The 13,035-nt window shown below is 32.9% G+C and overlaps 1 protein-coding gene across 17 annotated transcripts in view; it reads right to left on the reverse strand.

Moving 5' to 3' along the window:
* Positions 1-13,035, reverse strand: part of LOC105338511 (uncharacterized) — a 193,672-nt gene that overhangs the window by 56,904 nt on the left and 123,733 nt on the right. The window lies entirely within an intron of this gene.

Below are 13,035 nucleotides of genomic sequence, written 5' to 3' on the forward strand. Positions count from 1 at the left end.
TCTCTCTCTCTCTCTCTATCTCTCTCTCTCTTTTACATAGTCCATGTATTCATACATCTCTCTAAACAATAAAATATGACTCTCCCCACTCTACACCATAGACTTCAATGATGACGATGTTCTCTATCTACAACATGCATGCAAGAGCCAATTATTTCGAATGATCAAATCATTTCCTGTATTTCACTTTGTTGAAAAATACTCCATTGCTTACATTGCTCTTCTTACAATAAGATGTATTGTTGTACTAACGATCTATACACATATAATGGGACTAACGTTAGTTGTCTATGGGAGACGTTGGTTGTTCAAGATCCATATCAAAATATTATATTTACATCTCCCAAGTATTATTCCCTCTATTTCTTACGGAAACTTATAGTTAATTCATAGGTCTATAGAAACAGCCATACTGAAATCAACACGCCCCGTTTTTCGATTGGTCGAAATCTACAGCGGCTAAAACTGACGAGATGAGAGGACTGAAATTGACACGCCCTGTTTATCGATTGGTCGAAACCTACACCTATTGCTGCTTGTAGAAAACAATTAGGTGTTAAAGATTGTGTAGCTCAGTAGACTTAAGGCTTCTCTGTGCACTCCCAAATACGTTTGCCGGAAGTTTGTATAAACACGTGACTGGAACAACGAGTACGATTCGTATACGGAAATTGTTTGTATACATCCCAATTCGACGATTAAGCTGAACTATATTGGCATTCTAACTATATATAAAAAACCTCAAAAGTTGTATAATTTGCGTTAGTTTAAAAAAGGTGGTATGATTTTAGTGTGTGTGTGGGTGGGTTGGGGGGGGGTTCTAATGTTACATATAAAGTGTAGTTCTTTACTCCATTACAGCTTGTTTGTGCTTAGATTATTCACAAAATGTAAAGTTAGTTAAATAAGGTTTTCTCTGTTTATCTTATCCCCAGTTCTTGTATTACGTAATATAAACGATATATATACTGAGAGACGAGCAATTTCATTTTTGTTAAACTTGAAAATGCTATTTAGCTTTATAATCCAATTCACTCCAGATATTTTGCAATGTAGTTTTAGTTTGATTCCTTATTAATGTAGCATCATCTGTGATTATACATTTATTTATGTGATTATAATTGTCTATCTATCTGTCTTCGTCTGTCTGTCTCTTATAATAAATAAATAAAACAAATACTGAAAACGATGACGAATTTTATCTATACGATGCTTTGAATATTTAACAAGACCACATTTAACAGAGCCAGACGAGAAAACAACTTGAATTTGATCTCTAGTGTGAAGGATCTCTTTCCTGGCCAATGACTAAAACTCTAAGGGCCGCTGTTAGAAACGGGGATAACGGGCCGATATGACAATCTGACTCACCCTTCGTCATTCTAACTTCCTTATTTTGCACAAAGTTTGATTATATATTTGACAGCTAAATACACACCACTTAAACCATGTATTTAGCATTAGCTTTTGTTCTTTACCTAGGAGTTTTTGTGCACTTTTTCTACTTGTATATATTTTACTTTCAAAACTTTTGTCAGTCTCTCTCTCTCTCTCTCTCTCTCTCTCTCTCTCTCTCTCTCTCTCTCTCTCTCTCTCGTACACATACAATATATACAAGAGGACTAATGTCAGTTGACCGTGGGAGACGTTCGATGTTCAGGATCCACATCAGGATATTGTAAATAAATAAATAAAACAAATACTGAAAACGATGACGAATTTTATCTATACGATGCTTTGATTATTTAACAAGACCACATTTAACAGAGCCAGACGAGAAAACAACTTGAATTTGATCTCTAGTGTGAAGGATCTCTTTCCTGGCCAATGACTAAAACTCTAAGGGCCGCTGTTAGAAACGGGGATAACGGGCCGCTAGATAATCTGATTCACCCTTCGTCATTCTTACTTCCTTATTTTGCACAGTGTGATTATATATTTGACAGCTAAATACAAACCACATATACCATGTATTTCGAATTAGCTTTATTTTTTTAACCCAGGATTTTTTTGTGCACTTTTTGTACAATAGCATTGCATATTTTATTTTTTAAACAGATTGCCAGTATTGCTCTCTCTCTCTCTCTCTCTCTCTCTCTCTCTCTCTCTCTCTCTCTCTCTCTCTTTTACATAGTCCATGTATTCATACATCTCTCTAAACAATAAAATATGACTCTCCCCACTCTACACCATAGACTTCAATGATGACGATGTTCTCTATCTACAACATGCATGCAAGAGCCAATTATTTCGAATGATCAAATCATTGCCTGTATTTCATTTGGTTGAAAAATACTCCATTGCTCACATTGCTCTTCTTACAATAAGATGTATTGTTGTACTAACGATCTATACACATATAATGGGACTAACGTTAGTTGTCTATGGGAGACGTTGGTTGTTCAGGATCCATATCAAAATATTATATTTACATCTCCCAAGTATTATTCCCTCTATTTCTTACGGAAACTTATAGTTAATTCATAGGTCTATAGAAACAGCCATACTGAAATCAACACGCCCCGTTTTTCGATTGGTCGAAATCTACAGCGGCTAAAACTGACGAGATGAGAGGACTGAAATTGACACGCCCTGTTTATCGATTGGTCGAAACCTACAGCGACCTAAGAAAAATTACTGACAGCATGAAATAAACATGATGATGTCAGACTCAATTTCTCACAGGAGACAAATTGTCTGTTTCTTTTAGCTAACGTATTTATGTACATTAACAATAATTTATTGAATTTTACTTACTTTTCATAAGTAATTATTAATTGGTTTAAAAAAATGTTAATAGAAAGAAGAAAATTCTTTCTTTAATGATATATGCAGTTTATGAAGTAATTTTTTTTTTTGGCAATGTTGCTACCTTCACATCCCGAAGAATACATTTTATTGTTTAAGTGAATGTATTATCAGTGCAATTTCTTAATTAATAATTTTCATAATTTAAAATATTTTGTGTCAAACACAAGCAAACAATCATAATTAAATTTCCAATTTAAATTTATGTCGTTAAACGTGGTAATTCGGAAAAGGATTGTCCTCTCTTTATTCATAGTCAAGATATTGTGGTAAATATTCTCTAATGACATATTGCCATTTAGTCAAAAAAGAAAAAAAAATGTCTTATTTGTGTAGAAAACAACAAGCTAAAATTATCCCGTCATATCAATAAACAGTTTGCTTTACTAATCAAAACTTTTAGTGACCCCCCCCCCCCCCAAAAAAAAATAAAATAGTATGTCTATTTTAGCTACACATTTTGAATTCAAACAAGTCTAACTAATGGTATTTATGACATGAGGTAGTGTTGGTTCACACAAAACCTATTAAACTAAATACAAATATCAGAATACTGTGGATTGTGAGGCATGAAATGTTATATTGTGGGTTCACACAAAACTGGTTAAACTAGATGTCACTTCCGCATTGATACTATGCTCAAATGCGAACTTATATTTCAGGTGTCTTTTTAAAAAAAAATGTAAATTTCACATACCACATTTAACTTTTTTTGAAAAACACTATTGCTGCTTGTAGAAAACAATTAGGTGTTAAAGATTGTGTAGCTCAGTAGACTTAAGGCTTCTCTGTGCACTCCCAAATACGTTTGCCGGAAGTTTGTATAAACACGTGACTGGAACAACGAGTACGATTCGTATACGGAAATTGTTTGTATACATCCCAATTCGACGATTAAGCTGAACTACATTGGCATTCTAACTATATATAAAAAACCTCAAAAGTTGTATAATTTGCGTTAGTTTAAAAAAGGTGGTATGATTTTAGTGTGTGTGTGGGTGGGTTGGGGGGGTTCTAATGTTACATATAAAGTGTAGTTCTTTACTCCATTACAGCTTGTTTGTGCTTAGATTATTCACAAAATGTAAAGTTAGTTAAATAAGGTTTTCTCTGTTTATCTTTTCCCCAGTTCTTGTATTACGTAATATAAACGATATATATACTGAGAGACGAGCAATTTCATTTTTGTTAAACTTGAAAATGCTATTTAGCTTTATAATCCAATTCCATCCAGATATTTTGCAATGTAGTTTTAGTTTGATCCCTTATTAATGTAGCATCATCTGTAATTACACATTTATTTATGTGATTATAATTGTCTGTCTATCTGTCTTCGTCTGTCTGTCTCTTATAATAAATAAATAAAACAAATACTGAAAACGATGACGAATTTTATCTATACGATGCTTTGAATATTTAACAAGACCACATTTAACAGAGCCAGACGAGAAAACAACTTGAATTTGATCTCTAGTGTGAAGGATCTCTTTCCTGGCCAATGACTAAAACTCTAAGGGCCGCTGTTAGAAACGGGGATAACGGGCCGATATGACAATCTGACTCACCCTTCGTCATTCTAACTTCCTTATTTTGCACAAAGTGTGATTATATATTTGACAGCTAAATACAAACCACTTATACCATGTATTTAGCATTAGCTTTATTTTTTTAACCCAGGAATTTTTTGTGCACTCTTTGTACAATAGCATTGCATATTTTATTTTTTAAACAGATTGCCAGTATTGCTCTCTCTCTCTCTCTCTCTCTCTCTCTCTCTCTCTCTCTCTCTCTCACATACTCCATGTATTCATACATCTCTCTAAACAATAAAATATGACTCTCCCCACTCTACACCATAGACTTCAATAATGACGATGTTCTCTCTCTCTACAACATGCATGTAAGGGCCCATTATTTTGAAAGATCAAATCATTGCCTGTATTTCATTTGGTTGAATAATACCCCATTGCTCACATTGCTCTTCTTACAATAAGATGTATTGTGGTACTAACGATTTATACACATATAATAGGACTAACGTTAGTTGTCTATGTGAGACACTGGTTGGTCAGGATCCATATCAAAATATTATATTTACATCTCCCAAGTATTATTCCCTCTATTTCTTACGGAAACTTATAGTTAATTCATAGGTCTATAGAAACAGCCATACTGAAATCAACACGCCCCGTTTTTCGATTGGTCGAAATCTACAGCGGCTAAAACTGACGAGATGAGAGGACTGAAATTGACACGCCCTGTTTATCGATTGGTCGAAACCTACAGCGACCTAAGAAAAATTACTGACAGCATGAAATAAACATGATGATGTCAGACTCAATTTCTCACAGGAGACAAATTGTCTGTTTCTTTTAGCTAACGTATTTATGTACATTAACAATAATTTATTGAATTTTACTTACTTTTCATAAGTAATTATTAATTGGTTTAAAAAAATGTTAATAGAAAGAAGAAAATTCTTTCTTTAATGATTTATGCAGTGTATGAAGTATTTTTTTTTTTGCAATGTTGCTACCTTCACATCCCGAAGAATGCATTTTATTGTTTAAGTGAATGTATTATCAGTGCAATATCTTAATTAATAATTTTAATAATTTAAAATATTTTGTGTCAAACACAAGCAAAAAATCATAATTAAATTTCCAATTTAAATTTATGTCTTTCTTAATCTCTTCTAAAGCTACAAGGACTGCTGTTAAAAATGGTGGTGGGGGGGGGGGGGGGGGGGTGCGGACTGATTTAAACATCTATAACCGATCCTTAAAGCAGGTAATTTAAAGATATTTTAAATTTAGAAAAAAGATTTACCGGAAGTTACATTGCGTTATTATTTAATTTCCAGTTTCAACAAGGTATTAATTTTGGCTTTTACCAAAGCTATATTAAACATATTACCGATCATATGTCAATTCTTCACTTCATTTTAAAGCAGTTTTACAACAATTGTGAGAAGGAATAGCAGCATTTGACAATTAATTTTTTTGTCAAAAAGAAAATCACTTCAAAAAAAAAGGTCTTTGAATGGTGTTAAAAATGGATAATTTTAACACAGAATTGGGATATGTCTGCATTTAGATCGATTTTTATGAAGCACCTATTATTTAAAGTTTTTTAATGGTAACAAACCATAAGAAACAAAATAACTCTCTAACAAACAGAAGAAACTTATAGCTTTGAATTAATCAATGACAAAAAAGAAACAAAAAATCAGGTCTACATTGACTAAGTATTCAACAAAGGATATGAAATAATTTTGTGTAGTATTCACTTCTTCAAATAGTATCAGTTTAACGTTAAACGTGGTAATTCGGAAAAGGATTGTCCTCTCTTTATTCATAGTCAAGATATTGTGGTAAATATTCTCTAATGACATATTGCCATTTAGTCAAAAAAGAAAAAAAAATGCCTTAAACACGCTTAGATTGACCCAAAATAATTCGTGTAGAAAACAACAAACTAAAATTATCCCGTCTTATCAATAAACAGTTTGCTTTACTAATCAAAACTTTTAGTGACCCCCCCCCCCCCCAAAAAAAAAAAAAAGAAAAAAAAAATAATGTCTATTTTAGCTACACGTGTTGAATTCAAACAAGTCTAACTAATGGTAATTATGAATTAACTAAATACAAATATCAGAATACTGTGGATTGTGAGGCATGAACTGTTATATTGTGGGTTCACACAAAACTGGTTATAGACTAAATGTCACTTCCGCATTGATGCTATGCTTAATTAAATGCGAACTTATATTTCAGGTCTCTTTTCAAAAAAATTGTAAATTTCACTTACCACATTTAACGTTTTTGAAAACACTTGCACTTGTAGAAAACAATTAGGTGTTAAAGATTGTGTAGTTCAGTAGATTCAAGGCTTCTCTGTGCACTCCCAAATACGTTTGCCGGAAGTTTGTATAAACACGTGAATGGAACAACGAGTACGATTCGTATACGGAAATTGTTTGTATACATCCCAATTCGACGATTAAGCTGAACTATATTGGCATTTTAACTATATATAAAAAACCTCAAAAGTTGTATAATTTGCGTTAGTTGATATGATTTTAGTGTGTGTGTGGTCGGGTTGGGGGGGGGGGGGGGGTTCTAATGTTACATATAAAGTGTAGTTCTTTACTTCATTACAGCTTGTTTGTGCTTAGATTATTCACAAAATGTAAAGTTAGTTAAATAGGGTTTTTCTCTGTTTATCTTATCCCCAGTTCTTGAATTACGTAATATAAACGGTATATATACTGAGAGACGAGCAATTTCATTTTTGTTAAACTTGAAAATGCTACTTAGCTTTATAAGCCAATTCCATCCAGATATTTTGCAATGTAGTTTTAGTTTGATCCCTTATTAATGTAGCATCATCTGTAATTACACATTTATTTGATTATAATTGTCTGTCTATCTGTCTTCGTCTGTCTGTCTGTCTCTTTCTATTTTTTCCTCTTTCTTGTTTTCACAAGCAATATACGACAATATGAGACTATTTTTTTAAATAATGCAGTGTAAAAATGAAAAAAAAAAGGTGTAATATAACGTTATTTTAAAAGAAATACATTGCGTATGTAATGACTCTTAAATCAATATATATTTTTAAGATGTTTTTTCACAAAAATATTTTTTCAATATAACCATCAGCTGTATAAGTGACCCTTAACACGTCCTACGTTGTATGTTTGAGGACATTTGATTACGGTGAACTGTGACTACGTCTGTTATCCTTTACAAGGGACGATTACTGTACACAGGCATTGGTGTTTTTCTGTTGAGTGAATTGTTCTGCAATAATGTACTTACATTTATTTGTTACGTTTTGTTTCAGCACTGTGGGCATTGGCAAATCCGGGGGGGGGGGGGCATATTCCGGGGGTCGGGATTTGCTTATTTAAAGAATTTAGTACAACGTATCGTAATTTTGTTCTTATATGAAAAAACCCTATCGATTTTTTATCGAAATAAAGTACATTGTACTCCCCTTCAGCATCCGGTGTTTACTACACTGAGTAAACATGTGGAAAATTAAAGAAATACAAAACAATAACTTAAGCAGACTATTGCTAAAATAACAGATTTATTATAACATCTCTAATGTATTTTCTACTCTATTTCTTTAAAAAATCGATTATAGTTCATACAGTTTTGAACCGACAAGCCATCGAGTAAAACGACGTTCAAGTACGAGTACACGCATTCGTTTTACTTTTTAAAGCCGCTTTCAAATGTATTGTTTAGTTTATTAACTTAAGTATTATAATACATTGTAGATAAGTTTTACTTCGTTTTGTACGAAATATACAAAGAAAACTAGACACAATCTCGTTGCGAGCAACGAGGAGGTCTTCCGTCCGATTTGTAGAAGGTGATATGACGTCATCGACTTTAATTTTTGACAACAAATCATGATTTGAAAAAAGGAGTTGAGTACTAAGGCTTTCTTGTAATGCTTTTTATAAGTTCTCTTCCGTTGCTTTTTTTTTAAATACTTGCTTTTCTTCCAATATCGTTTAATTTTAAACACATTTTGTTCAACAAGTGTTTAGAAATTCATTACCGTGTGAGAGAAAGTTTTATGGGTCGATCCCTTATCCCCTTATAAGGGCCGTTTAAGGACATTTTGAAAGTTGAATATTGTTTAGTATAGCAATATTGAGCATCTTTTCTTTCATACTGCATTTTCAAAGATTTTTCTTTTCTGGATTATGCGTGATTAATTTTTCGGATATTTGACCTCTGGAAACGTATAATTACATAACGCATGATAAAATCATTACATTGCTTGGATACATAACTGTAAGATAACATATCTGCTTTTATGACCTTTCACAAAATATCTCTCAGTAAAAAGCTAAAGATGAACAACTTTACAGCCGTCTGGTCCCCTTATTTGATAGACAAGCCCCCTTTTCTTGATATCAAATGAAAAGTCAAATATCAAATGATATACGGGTGATCAACATTTTGGACGTTTGACCCCTTAAAACCTAATCACCTAACTACGTAACACAGAATAAAATCAATAGATTCCTTGGATACATAAGAGTCGAGATCGATTCAAAATTTGAAATTTTCTTTAACACTCGTGATTATGAATGACAACAGTTGTGAATGGAATTGGTGACCATATTTTAGAATAAACCGGTATTGAAAATAATTCATGCACAGGATCATGCACGTGACAAAGAACGTGTCTTACATGTAAATCTTAATGTTAAAGCTGCTTAGTCCCGATGGTTTAAACATGCTAAGTATGTGAGCAATAATATACGTTGCAGTAGTTTTCCTGGTAAATTAAGTCATATTTCAATGAAAAAAAATAATGTACATGTTGAACCTCGTTGAATCTGGATATAGTGTATTCCGGAATTCTGTCCAATCCGGCGACATTATTTTGACATTTTCCTGTCATTTTTGTTTAAAATGTTGTGCAATCCGGATTTTGCCTATTCTGTAAACCGGCGCGATGAAAAAAAACCCCGACTGCTTATAATTAGTGGGAGTTGTCTCCCGTAGTCCGGCCACTTACCGATCGATCGGCCATCTGCGAGATAGTTAATGCTCAACTAATTTATCGACCAATTTTTCTGTCGTTGCTATTGATTTAAAGAACTGTGAATGTAGATCCAAACTAGCACCTCATTTCAGTTTATACCGTTAAGTCTTGTTATTTCATGACCTTTGCCCAAATAAATATGCTTTTCATGTTTCTAGCTAATACCAATAACAAAACAACAGACAATTATGATTCAGATATTTACCCTGATGTATATACAAAACTAAATAGACTTTTGTTTGTTTGGCGTAGTTGTCATGGCCGTTTAATCAAATGTGCAAAATTTAGATAAGTACATGAATATCAGATAGATATCAGTCAGATATATAGTACATGTACATCAGATAGATTTCATACATGTACATTGAACTCGACATGCGCCGTTCAAACAATATGGCAGCATATATCAAATATATATATATGTAATATACAATATTAGAAATACTCTCTTGACCCGAGGAGCCTGAAAAAAACAGTGCCCCACGGAGACAGTATTCTAATCAAAATTATGCACTTTGTTGCCGAGTCCTTGAATACAGATGACCTGCAAAACCATTCTTTGTCCATATTCACTTTCCAGCACATCTTTCTTCTATTTTTCATGGCCATGACGCTGCAAAAGAAAACTCAACCCGAAAAAGCTATTCACAATTTATAATTGTACAAAAAACAATACCTATGCAACTATTCACAAGTAGTTTAAATGGAAATTTATAATAAATTATAACCATGCAACCTAATTCTAAATAATGGGTTTGGGTGGGAGGGGATTTTTTGTGACCGACTCAGGGAACAGTTGAATATAAAAGGAAGAGCTTAACGCGCACGCTCCAAGACCAGGAAGTGTAGAGTTATTGCCCTTGAATTAACATTACTAGAGTTATAGATCTTGCCCCAAACAATATGCTTAACTGCATGAAATAACAGGGTTTATCCATATTTGATAAACCTAATTATATAAAATACGCATTTTTTGCCAAAATTAGATAATTAGATTATAGTTCATCCCATTTTTTAGGCCTTGATTCAGGATACTGCGGGAGTAAGACTGCCGATATCGTTTGTTATCCCCGTTGTATGACTACACGTACAGAGTTGCGCATTATTCTGTCAAAATGCTCAATTTTTTTCAATATAACATTCTCATTTATATTGACATTTATCCATTGTTCCCTGCATCAAAACAATTCTCGCCATTAGGTATTTCAGCCACCTGTTGACTTGTTAATGTTTGTTTAACAACTTCTGGTTAGGCATGCACTTTTCAGGTTAATCGGATGTTTTTAAAATTATCAATAACGATGATTTGATTGAAAAAGTATTTCCATCGTATGTATTCCGTAATGGATTTATTGCCTGGGTTTTCCGAAAAAAATTAAAATGAAAATTGGTACCGTAAATAAAATCGATGAAATCTAATATATTTCAGAATTGAAAATTTTACAAGAATATGCACGATCAAGACCTACTGCATTTAATACTATAATTAATTTGCAACAATCTTCTAAACCGGGCGTTGCCTTATCCGGCCAATTTTTTAGAACCCCCTCCGCCGGATTAGACAAATTTTGCTGTACAATGTACAAATTTATTTACAAAATATTTCGCCTCGTGTTTAGACTAGCTCCTTACGTCGAAGCTAGTATGCTTGTATTACGACTTTGACATTTGTCCTTTTTATATGATCTATCATAACGTATAGAATATACAGCATGACTATTTAAAAGAACAAAAATAACGCAGTGTACATTTGTTGATTAATAGTTTATAAGTTCACGTTATTTATAATCGATGCTGAACATGCAGAATGATTAAACCCAATCATTCAGAAGGTGAAACCAAACGGTTTTCTTTTCTAAACATTACCATAATGTATTTTTGGGGGGGTTTTTGTATGCCCTATTTTTTTTTAATTACTTTGAATATTTCTAACGTTGAAAGGAGGGCAATTTCGTGTAAATACGTCTAGATAACTTTGTAAGATCATTCGTTTGGTTAGCATGGAAAATTATTTGATACTGTAATGGCCGACAAATCGGAACATGCAACTTAAATAGGCACCTAACAATGAAGGGAAATGGAAATATCTAAATGTTCAAATAAAATTTTGTATTTCTGGCAAACATAGATTTATTATTTTTTATCTCCTTCAAGATATAATCGCACTTGTGTTTGTATCAATCTATTTTTAACTCTTTGTCGCCAAATTTTACCCTCTTATGTAAACTACGCTGAAATGTTCACAATCCTTGTGCCACTTAAGCTGCCTTATCTCGAACGCTTTTCATTAAATATATTTCAACTTTTACTTTCTACACCCTGCTTAATTCTCTCTCTCTCTCTCTCTCTCTCTCTCTCTCTCTCTCTCTCTCTCTCTCTCTCTCTCTCTCTCTCTCTCTCTCTCTCTGTTAAGGAAGCATATGGGCAATTTAGCGTCTTATTTTGACTGTTATATTCAAAATCTAAGTATAACATATCGGCCCTGTCGAAATGTGAAAAATCAAACACATGATGTCTTTAAAATGTTCGCCGGAATAATTCATGTAGGACACCCCATGCATGAAACTTTCGTTTGCTAAAATTCACGTGCGTTTGGTAATTGTAAACTCCGAAACCGGACCTTGTTTACGGATTTTGTAAAATATATGGGTTTTTGTAATGTTTGATCTGATATTTCTATAAGGCCGCATTCGAGTACATACACCAATATTTCAGAATAGCACAATTTTAGACTGCTTATTAACATAGAAACGGAAAAAAATATGTACAAGACTGCGGCCACTTTCGTTTTTTATTTTTTCTATTTTCAAGATGCACAAAAAATGAATGTTTTCATTGGTTAGCTAAGACGTAAGATGAGTTTCTTTAAAATGACAATGCCTAAATAAATACTTAAATTGGAGTATTTTATTAGTTTATTAGTCCTTAGACACGATGTATTTGAATTACTAGAGAGGTTGAGATTTAAAACGTGTACGGGTACGCGTACGTGTATTAAAACAAACGTACACGTACACGTTTTTGTAATTTATCAGTTGAGATTTCTTAACTTGTAGGATACATATGTGTACGTAAATCGACGCAGTTTTGTGACATGAATTTATTTAGTTAATTCCAAATAAATGGTAAATTTCTTATCAATTTTCATGCAAATGAAGTTTAAAAATCTATATAATGTATCACAAGAATACATTCACTCATCAATGAGATTTTATTTGTTCTAAAAAGCTACACGTTTGTACTTACGTGTAGACGACACTCTACAAGTTTAGAGAACGTGTATAAACCATGTCGTCACAAAAACTGATGACGTAATACGCGAAGAATTTAGGTGATTCCCCTAGTTCACGTACACGTACCCGTACACGTTTGGAATCTCAACCTCCCTACTCACAATTACACACCGTGACGGTGTATTGCAGATAAAATGGTCAACATTGTTGTGTAGTAAAAACAAATACACAATATTCATTTTAGGATGGATATAAGAAGAAATAATTTTTTTAAAAACCTCAACATTTCTTATAATTTGCTTTTTAATGAATAATATGTTTTACGGTGCTACCGTTCTGGCGAGCGCAGCAAGAATTACACATACCTTGCATCATTGTCATTTTATAGTTTTATTTAGGTATCAACGAACATATCAAA

This window comes from Magallana gigas, chromosome 1 (assembly GCF_963853765.1).
Source record: "Magallana gigas chromosome 1, xbMagGiga1.1, whole genome shotgun sequence".
Classification (NCBI taxonomy): Eukaryota; Metazoa; Mollusca; class Bivalvia; order Ostreida; family Ostreidae; genus Magallana; species Magallana gigas.